The sequence below is a fragment of the Mastacembelus armatus genome, chromosome 1 (genome assembly GCF_900324485.2).
Source record: "Mastacembelus armatus chromosome 1, fMasArm1.2, whole genome shotgun sequence".
NCBI lineage: Eukaryota > Metazoa > Chordata > Actinopteri > Synbranchiformes > Mastacembelidae > Mastacembelus > Mastacembelus armatus.
The window spans coordinates 24,302,550-24,312,797 of record NC_046633.1 but is presented as its reverse complement, the minus strand read 5'-3'; the positions used below and the strand labels follow the sequence as shown (position 1 = coordinate 24,312,797).

General features: G+C 39.9%; 1 protein-coding gene across 3 annotated transcripts in view; it reads left to right on the top strand.

The window, feature by feature from the left end:
- The first annotated feature begins 1,589 nt into the window (after positions 1 to 1,589).
- The window catches only part of palm3 (paralemmin 3), a 30,524-nt gene continuing 21,865 nt past the window's right edge, over positions 1,590 to 10,248 (top strand). For all 3 annotated transcript variants that reach the window (XM_026303346.2, XM_026303348.2, XM_026303347.2), the window contains exons 1-2: positions 1,590 to 1,724; positions 1,893 to 2,026. The gene's annotated coding sequence lies outside the window, so the exon portion shown is untranslated. The remainder of the gene's footprint in view (positions 1,725 to 1,892; positions 2,027 to 10,248) is intronic.

Sequence of the window (10,248 nt, the reverse complement as noted above, 5' to 3'; positions counted from 1 at the left end):
TCTGTCCGATAAATAGGATTGGAACCATTTTAACGTTGTTCCTCTGATCTTGTTCCAGTCACATGCTCCAGTCTCTGTAATAAGATATTTTGGTCAATAGTGTCGAATGAAGTAGTAAGGTCTAGGAGGACAAGTATAGAGACAAGTCCATTATCTGAGGCTAAGAAAAGATTGTTGGTAACTTTTAACAGTGCTGTTTCTTTACTATGATGTGCTCTAAATCCTGATTGAAAATCTTCAAATAGTTCATTCCTGTGTAAGTGGTCTGATAGCTGCTTAGCAACAGCTTTTTCTAGGATTTTAGAAATAAATGGCAGGTTGGATATTGGTCTATAATTAGCCAAGACTCCTGGATCAAGACTGGGCTTTTTGAGTAAAGGTTTGATTACTGCAGTCTTAAAGGTCTGTGGTACGTAGCCTGATACTAGAGATAAATTTACTAAGTCTAATAAAGATGAGTTCATTAATGGCAGAGTGTCTTTAAGCAGTCTAGTCGGGATGGGGTCTAAGAGATGATGATTTCGATGAAGCAACTACTGATGTAAATTCAGAGAGATCTATGGGAGAGAAGCAGTCTAAACATAATGAGGTCTTACAGATGATTCAAGAGCTACTGTAGTAGAAGATTCATTTATTTCAGGTATAGGAAAGATCTGCTGAATAGATAAATGTATTTTGCACTGTATCTACTACATTTGCAGGGGCAACCATGTTATTTGTTGTTTGGAGCATTTGGGATTGGGATCTCTTTTTAGTCACAGAGAGTCTGTTTTTATTGGTTTTGTATGAGTTTGTAGTGGTTTTGCATCCATTTTTGCATATTGTTGTTTCCAATGGAGAGGTTATCACCCCCTTTACATTTCTCCTCTGGGGACCCCTGACACCTTTGGGCCCCTGGGTCAATGCCCCATAGACCTATTTAGTAATCCATCCATGACACAAGCTGTAACAAAACCATATGTAGATTCATATTCAACCACTTTCTATTGTTTTAGTGTCAAAATTAGTTTTTGCATCTTGACAGGTTTGCAGAGTATACAGCAGCAATGAGCAATCTTTTATTGTGAAGGTTTCAAAATATAAATTAAAAAAATCTTCATCCCACTCCTGGAGGGATAGATGAAATAGGCTGATAAGTAAAAGGTTTGTGACGTGAGTTCATGTTACCTCAAAAATTTTACTATTTTTAAAACACATGTCGTAGAAGCTGTATTTTGTAGTTTATTTTGATACATGTAGTTTATTTGATACATGTAGTTTATTTTGATACATGTAGTTTATTTTGATACATATCGTTTATTCTGGTGCATGTAGTTAATTCTGATACTTTGTGGTTTATTTTGATTTGTAGCAGCTTTATTCTGTAGTTCTAAGGTATTTGGTATTTTATTTTAAAATACATGTTGTAGTTTTTTCTGGTACATGTAGTTTATTCTGATAGCAGCTGTATTTTGTAGTTCAAAGGTATTTGGTATTTTATTTTAAACTACATGTTGGTGTATTTTTGCCCATTCCTGGGTGTGACAGTGACTTAGTTGTGTTTCAGTCCCCAGGTGGCAGAAAGCATCTCAACCTGTTGCTGTTTGCTGCAGTTGGTAGAACAGGAAACCTGAGGCAGCTGCAGTGAGTGGAGGGCTGGCCTCCCAGTAATGACTGGAGTCAGGTAACCAGTGGACAGAGCTGCTCTATTCCCCCTGGCTGACGGGTTCAGACACGAAGGAAAGGTTTGAGAGCGGCTTTCCGGGACGTTCTTATTTCGATTTGTGGTTTTTGTTTATGCTGAGCCTCTCTCTCGGGAAACTAACTTGTACAGAGCTCTACTGGTTCGGGGCTCAGCTATTTAACTACTCGACTAAAGTTTGGGTCGCATTTGTTTTTTTACACCTCTTCAGTCACAGACCTGTGGAAGAAGAGAAGTTTCCGTTTTCCTCCCCTGGTGTGTCGTGTGTTCAACATCTCTGCTTTCCTCCTCGGTCTCGTCTCGGGTTTACTGGACTGCAGGTACCAGCCGGACCAGTGTGAACAGGTAAGGCTGTCTGGAATGGACTTGGACCATAAGGTTTCTGCCTGGCTTTTAACGAAGCTTGGCGTACGTGGTCGGTTAACACCTTTTGAAAGTGGGCCAAGTGGTGGAAGTGCCTGAGTTCAATCGGACTTGGACCAGCCCCAGCAGCTGCCGACCTCTGTTAAACATTTAAACATTGAAAGCAAAGAGTTAGTGATTAAAGCCCATTTGAAATCCAGCCTAGCTGTTGAGGAACTCACTCTTAGTGTTTTTATCTAAAAGTCACCAAACAAGGCTAGAAATACATTTTGCACTTGGATACACAGTTTGCACAGGGAGTAACATTTTATCATAGTTATGGTAGCTTTTTTATTATATTTTATATATATTTGTTCATTTTCTGCCACTCTGTGTGTCATGTTTTCATGCTGGAAGTGTAGTTGCTGTTCTGTCAGTGCTGATTTATGTGAGTTTGGTCCAAAAGCATTAAGGCTGTGTCATTTAAAACAGCTAAGACAGCGAAACTATCCTTTGTCACAGTTACCACACATGCACACACACACACACACACACACACACACCATGCAGTCAAACTCTGAAGTTCGCCATATCACAGTAACCACACGTTTTTTCTGACGCTAACATGCGACTCACCTACTCTGCAGCTGTTTCATCACTTGTAACCACAGCTGCAGCAGGCTAGATTGTGCTACAGCCTGACTGTAAAGGGCCAGTTTCAACTGACTTCCACTCATCAAACAAACTCTGCTTAGCATGCAGCTGAGCATGCTGGTTTGCAGGCGGAGATCCCAGCAGGAGCTCCTGACATGGCTCTTCTCTGTGAGGCTGAAGAGCCAAGGGCCCTGAGACCCTGTCCAGGGGGTGTTACTCACCTCTGGCTTAAATTAACTCTCAGAGAAGAGTTTCTCTCTCTCAGGTTTGTTAACAAGGCTCATGTCTGACTATGCACATGAAGGAGCTTTGCACAGGATGTAGTGCAAATATGACTGCCACAGAAACCAGCTGATCACAGATCAGCACTGTTTTATGACACCATGAATAGGAGTCCTGATGTGGGCAATCACTGCCCTGGCAAGCTGTGAAGTTATCTTTATTTATTTATCTTTATTTGGTGCCACCATCAGACAAGTCTTCCTTTCCTTTGGCAGTGGCATTGAAGTGTTTTGGACATTTTGGCTATCAGAAAAAATGCTATCCTGAGTGCGGCGTAACCCAGAGCTTGCTGAGGTGATTTCTCTCTTGTGCAACAGTCAAAAAAGGGATAACTAGTGCTTTGTTCATGGGGAAGAAAGACAGATATCAGGTTTTAAAGTAATTTCTCTATCGTATCTGCTGACCTGTTTGTTGCTGTTCAACTGAAAAGTTTTAGCTTTGATGCATATGAAATATAGCATAAAGCCCAGGTCTGTGCTAGTCCCTTGCAAAACAGTTTGGTTTTGATATGAATCTGCAGCGAGGAAAGAGGAAGAGAGGGTGGGTAGAGTGGGTAAGATAGCTGTTAAATACAGATAAAAGGCCAGGAGAAACTGTGTGGTCGTCAGCACTACCAATCAGCCCGAGTTTGATCTTTTCAAGTCGTGTTGAAGAAAGGAGGAGAGAGTAAGACTCTTGACAAGGCAGAGAGAGATTAAAAAACAGAAAGATAAAGGGGGAGGAGACAAAAGAGAAGCAGGGGGTGATGAAATCCACCACTTCTTTGCTTTGCAAACTGGATAATGGATGAATTTTCAGCAGGAGGAAAATTCCTCACTGCCACATCGCTCCCAGCAAATCTCTCTGCACATCTGTCCATCTTCAGTTTAATTGATATTGAATTTCCTTCTTATACTATCACAGAAATCAGAAAGCATCTAATCTGTGCTACTACATATTTTTGCATATTTCCGTATTTACATGTACTATTCCCATTTTCAGTCCTGTGGAGAATTACCTGGTGCCCCCTGCACAGAGTTTTACCTTACGCTCTTTATGTCATGTTGCCTCTTCGCTGACTGAGTGCATTGCACACTGTGTTCAGGCTGTTATTATTATGGATACACATCAGATTAGACTGATTAGATTAGGCAGCATGCACAAAGCTGCTTCACCTGGAAACAACAAACCACTAGGACACAATGGCCACACAACAGGTTTTTTCATCATTTAAGTGGAGGAGGGACAGAAGTGATAAATACAGTTATAGTCTGTTCTTAAGGGAACAACTTTGGGACAAAATTGATTCATTCTTTTTTTTTTTTTAAAGCAAATCCATAAATTCTCTTGGTTTCGTCTTCTTAGATGTGAGGACTTGTTTTTCTTAGTCAAATGTGACAAGACACAGATAAGACACACACACACAAAATTAATGACACTTGTGAAGTGTTTGTCATGTAATAGGCTAAATGAGTAATCAAATAATCGAGAAAATAATTGTTCTTGAAAAAAACCCTTAGCTGCAATGGTTTGGTGGTTCAACTTTACGTGCAAATGACATGAAGAAGACAAGCTTAAGTCCCAGAAAATAATAAAAACAATGTTTGTGGTTTAATAGTTCATAATATGTCTGGACAGCCATACAGCAGAGCATAAAGGAAACAGAATAAATCCACTACTATACACTGTAGGCACAAATTACCTGAAGGATGTTTGTTTACTGACGTGCAGGTATATTTTCCATCCTGGCAGTGCATGGATGCACATTAGAAATTGGATATGTTTTAGGTTACATGCATGAAATTGATTGAACATGGCAGACCATTAATGAATGGCAGAATTAGGCCCAGACTTTCTGGTGATCTTTGTGGTGGGAAGAGATGAAAGTGTTGTCAATTTAGCGATGCCAGCAGGCTGTCTAATGTTACACATCCCTCCAAAGCTGCAGCGGGGAATGTGTGATTTTGCTGTTGAGTTATTTAAATGGTAAACAACCATCTTATTGCTGCCAGTTCACAACTAATTCGAAAGAAATTCACCTGTTGCCAAATTGCACAAATTGCCAACACGAGAACTGCATCCCACAGCGAACTGGTTTACCAAGCCAATTCTCTTTGTCAGCTTTTGGTGGCTGTGGTTTGGTTTGAGTCTTGGTGGGAATGCATGCCACACACACAGTGTAAACATCCATTTACATTATTAGGGGAGGCTTTGAATTTTCTTAAACTGGGCACAGCAATGTTTTTTTTGTCTGCTGTTCAATTAAAGTGTTCCAGCTCTTGTTGCACTGCTTAATGCTGCAGCCCTATCAGCACAAGCTGCCATTCTCTCCAGTCTATTGAATTAATACATTTATTAAAGGAGGGAACAACTGTTCATGTTTGGAAGATTTCCCACATTAAGATGTGGTTTTGTTGGACCATTTCGTACCAGCATTGTGGTTTGTGTTGCTGAATTCCATTTTCTATATATATACGTGTATATACATGATTACTACTTGCATGGTTACGTTGCTTAATTTCCATTAATCAGTAGATGTAGTATTTCTACTTCATTTCAAGTTGTGACAGTGACTTTTCTGTACTCCTTAAGCCGATCATTTGCCCTGCTGTCTGCCTGATTCTGTATCTGTTCTTTGCAGTGGTCAGTGGTGGTTGTTTACAACCTTGGTTTGTTGACAAAAACCTGAAGCACCTATTATGTTGCTGTACAGAGTGGAAGCATTCCTCTGTTTCAACCTGTTGGCTCTGGTTCAGCCAACTGGGGGTGTGAAGTAACTGGGCTGCGCTGCATAACTGAAAACCAGTTTAGTTAATTTTAAGATGCTAAAGTTTGAGAGCAGCAGTCCTGATTTTAATTTGCATTTCTTTGAGCATGAATGCACTAATGTTTAACATTAATGTGGGAAAACGTCTGGGGTGTACCACCTAAGTGCGATCTCTCTCTCTTCCCTACTGACTAATCTCAAAGGTGAGGTCAAGTCATTACATAGCTGAGTCTGAAACTCTTTTCTGTCATGGCTCAAATCAGTGTTCGTCAATCTCACTGTACATTTCTTACATTTGTGATTCAGAAGTCATTCTGATATGAATTTATCCTTTGTCGTCTTCATAACTATAATCACCAAGATTTTAAATGTGTGCACTGAAAGATCAATATGTTGTCTGTCATTTTTTAATAGTGGGTTGAGTTTGTTTGTGCACAGTGATGAGGAAAGAGGGAAGTTAATTATTGTTCTGCTTGTCTAGACGTTTACAAGGTGACTCAACACCCTTGCAGAAAAGATTTAAACAAACTATGGTTTGGCATTGCAATCTTATTTGGTGGTGGTGAATGAAATGTTAGACCTCAAACTTGTGTCAAATCAAGATGTGGTGATAAATCCTTCGTTGAGTGCTGATTTCAATTGGCTTACAGGTGTATTTGTAATTATGTTTGTAATGTTGTGTTGATATAGATCAGTTAATAGAGATTACAGCTGCACTGTGCTACATGAGGAGATGTGTGTAATCATGACTGAACTATGAAACCCTGAAGCAAACAGGCCTGCGAGCTTTTGACTCTGTGACAATGGCGAAGATGAGCCGAGACTGGATTAAACTAGTTCTGCATTCCTCTCAAAACCTGTTTGACACAGACATTCACACACATACACACACACACACACACTAATCATGCATACACAGACAAATTACTGAAGCAAGCCAATTCATGCCTTACACACGCTTGTTCAAAGATTAGAGAGAACACTTAGCGACGTGAATATTGTCTCTGTGTATGTAGTGTCACTCATTAGTGGGAAGAATAATAGTTCAAAATAAGGCCAAATCAACAAGTCACCTAGTGAGTTGCACAGTATGCTAACCTGCTTAAACATGAGCTGGGTTTAGAGACAGGTTAGTTTTACCCTACTGATGAAGTGTTGTTGCAATAGTAATCACCAAACAAATTTAAATTGAATAATATTGAAGCCTAGTGCCTGAATTGATAGTAAAATCCCCTTTTGTGCCTTTTTGGACAAGCGCAACTGTGGCAGTTTGATTCATGCGATGCCTCTTTGCATGTATCTGTATGTGAGATAAATACAAAATGAAAAGTGGCACATGCAGTGTGAGCTTGATGTGGGTCATTGAGCTGGGTGTTTGTGGAGATGAAGGCAGTGTTTCTGTTGTTACCATCCTCCCGTGTCTTGAGAGGGCTTGTCAGAACAGATGTCTCAAACTCTAATCCCCTTTCTTATATCACTACCTCAAACTTCATGCTCTCTTGCATTAATTTCTATTATTTTGTCCATCCCTTTCATATTTTTGTATAACACACCTGCCGCTCAACAGTACGAATTACAGCCTTTTGTTTCAATCTCTCTGCTTCCCCTCTCTTCTCATTTATATGATGCCTCAGTGTCTTCTCTGTCTCTTGGTTATTATTTTAGTCTCCCTTTATATTTGCTGATTTCAAGCTTTCTCCCTGACCTGACACATGTGAAGCTGGTGAGGGACATTATGAGAACTTGATATTGTCAGTCCCAGTTCTTGCACTGGACTTTGTACTATGGTTGATGTTTTACTTCCTTTTCTGTTTATTTATTATAATTCGATGATATCACACAGTGACTTGCTTTATACCAAACATACTCTAAAATTACAGATACATGTAAACTGCTGTGTCATTCATCACATGACATGGACTCTGTTTATCAAATACACTGTAAAGAGACCTTTGCCTTCAGTCACACTGTCTCTCTAACGAAGTCTTAGTTAGCCAGTAAGCTCATCTGCAAAGCATAACACCACACACACTCAGTTTATTTCACCTGAGGTTTAAAAACCGGTGTTTCCCCCTCTTACCATGAAGGTTAATGCATTCTTCTGCTGTGTATGCACAGTATTTGAGGAGATGTAGCTGTAGATAGGGTTCACGATAGACAAAACATAGTCAGGATTAAGCCTGAATGTCTTACAGTGTAGTGATAACAGTTTCTAATCCATTGTCTCATGCTCTGAAGGTTACGACCTGGTGATATACGCACACAACATGTTGTACAGTAAACCAGCAATTTGCCTGTGCTGTCATGTTAGTATGTGTGATTCTGTACAAATAAAGTGCTTTCAAGGGGTTTCGTCTTAATAGTATGACTAAAATAATTATTTTAACAGCAAATCTATTAAATATGAGCAGACCAACATTTCAAATGATCAGTTATGTCTAAAGCAGTGACCTGTGGTACATTATGGAGCCTTGCATGAAATCACACTTTATGCATAGCCTATGTGTCAGTCACAGTTTAATGAGATGCATAGTTATAATACTTCAGATTTCAACAGCGGTTGATTTGGCAACACTTGTGGTTTATTATGTCTCAGTTGTGGAAGGATCAGAAAATGAACTGCTTTATTTGTTTACAGTGCATCAGTTTCATGTTGTTTTGACGTTGGTCAACAATGTTTGCAACTAAAATTTGAAGTCATGCTGCAACAACACATCATCAATAGGGTAAAACTAACCTGTTTCACGACGGTCTAATCCCAGCTCACGTTCCCTATTAGTGGGGATGTGTTGGATGTGTTTTCTCTGAATCCTTTTGTGTGTGTGAGGATGGACCAACAGTGAAACTACAATGAAAGCTACAGAGAGGTAATTACAGAATGCAAGTACATGCAGTAGTTATTAATGAAAAAATCTCCACCATAGAAATATCAAACACATTGTTATAAAGAAAATATTTATTTATTGTACTTTGATGTTAAAAACTAAATATTAAATATTCCTCAGACGTCGTTTAATCTGCATGCACTGAATGTAAAACCATACAATTAAGCATATAAATAATGAAGTCGAAGCAAAGTGCAAATATTTTTTATGTTTCTCTCTTAATGTTGTGTGTGATTGTGCAACCTAAGTACTGAAAACTGTGTGTTTGAATGAACCTTTATACACAATTGGTTTGAAGGTTTTAACATTATTCTAGTTTCTGCACAGTTTGTTTCTATAAAAGCCTGTTATGTGTTAACATGGTGGGAGTTAACAAGGTATATGAGCAAGTAAGAGTGACACAACTAATCAGACTTTTGTTTTGAGTGACACTTGCAGAACTGAGCCAGTCTAGAAAATGCATACAGTCGTTTACAGTGGAATGAAATTGATAATCTAGCATGTTAATTATACCGAGTGAGCCGAGATGACTCATCCAGGCTCTATAGTGCATTATTCTTCAGCTTCACCATGCATATGTATGTTCACTATGACCGTGTTAATCTTTGCAGCCCCTCTGCTGATTTGATGAGTGGATGACAAGGTTTTTCACAAAGCCTTCCTCATGCTGTCGCTTTTGATCTGCAGCTCAGCGTAATGGCTGTTGAGCTGATTTTTCTCATCTCAAGTCCTTCCACATTGAATATTTTAAATGTGTACAGCGGGTGGTGATTTTGACATTCAATTCAATTTCAATTTTATTTGTATAGTGCCAAATCACAATACAAATCATCTCAAGGCACTTTACAAAAACAAAAAACCCAGCAAATCCCTTATGAGCAAGCACTTGGCGACAGTGGAGAGAAAAAATTCCCTTTAACGGAAGAAAAAACCTCTAGCAGGAACCGGGCTCAGTTTGGGCGAACATCTGCCCCGACTGGTTGGGGTGAGTGGATAGAGGAGAGAGAAAAGAACAGCAACAATAAACAACAAATAGGCACTGCAGGTTGGTGGGACCAGTAACTGCACATCAGCAATATACAGCTCCAGGACCAGGGACACCTGCAGAAGGTACAGAGAGAGAGAGAGGGAGAGAGCACAAACTAGGGGAGAGAGAGAGAGCACAAGTGAAAGTGAAAGTGACTTATGTGGCCAAGTATGCTGACCCATATTCGGAATTTGTGCTCTGCATTTAACCCATTCCAAAGTGCACACGCACAGCAGTGAACACACACCCGGAGCAGTGGGCAGCCACAAACATCCTCGCAGTGATGCCTTTGATGTCATCGAGTGCATAAGCTTGATTGTGATCCTTTGTGCAAGTGTACATATCTGAGAAGCTAATACACTGATAAATACAGGACTGGTTGGTACTGTGCTGTTAACCTACAGGGTGCCAGTGGAAATTGGACTACTGTTGGTCAAAGGAGGAGAGGAGGAAGACGTGTTTGTAGGCAAAGAGAGAAGAGGAAGAGCAGTAGTGTAGGACGTTGTCAGGGAAAACTAGAGAGTTGGCTGATATGATGGAGAGAAGAAAGGTGGATATCTTGTGTGTTCCGGAGACCAGGTGGAAAGGTAGCAAGGCCTATAGATTAGGAGCAGCTGTTTTATCATGGTGT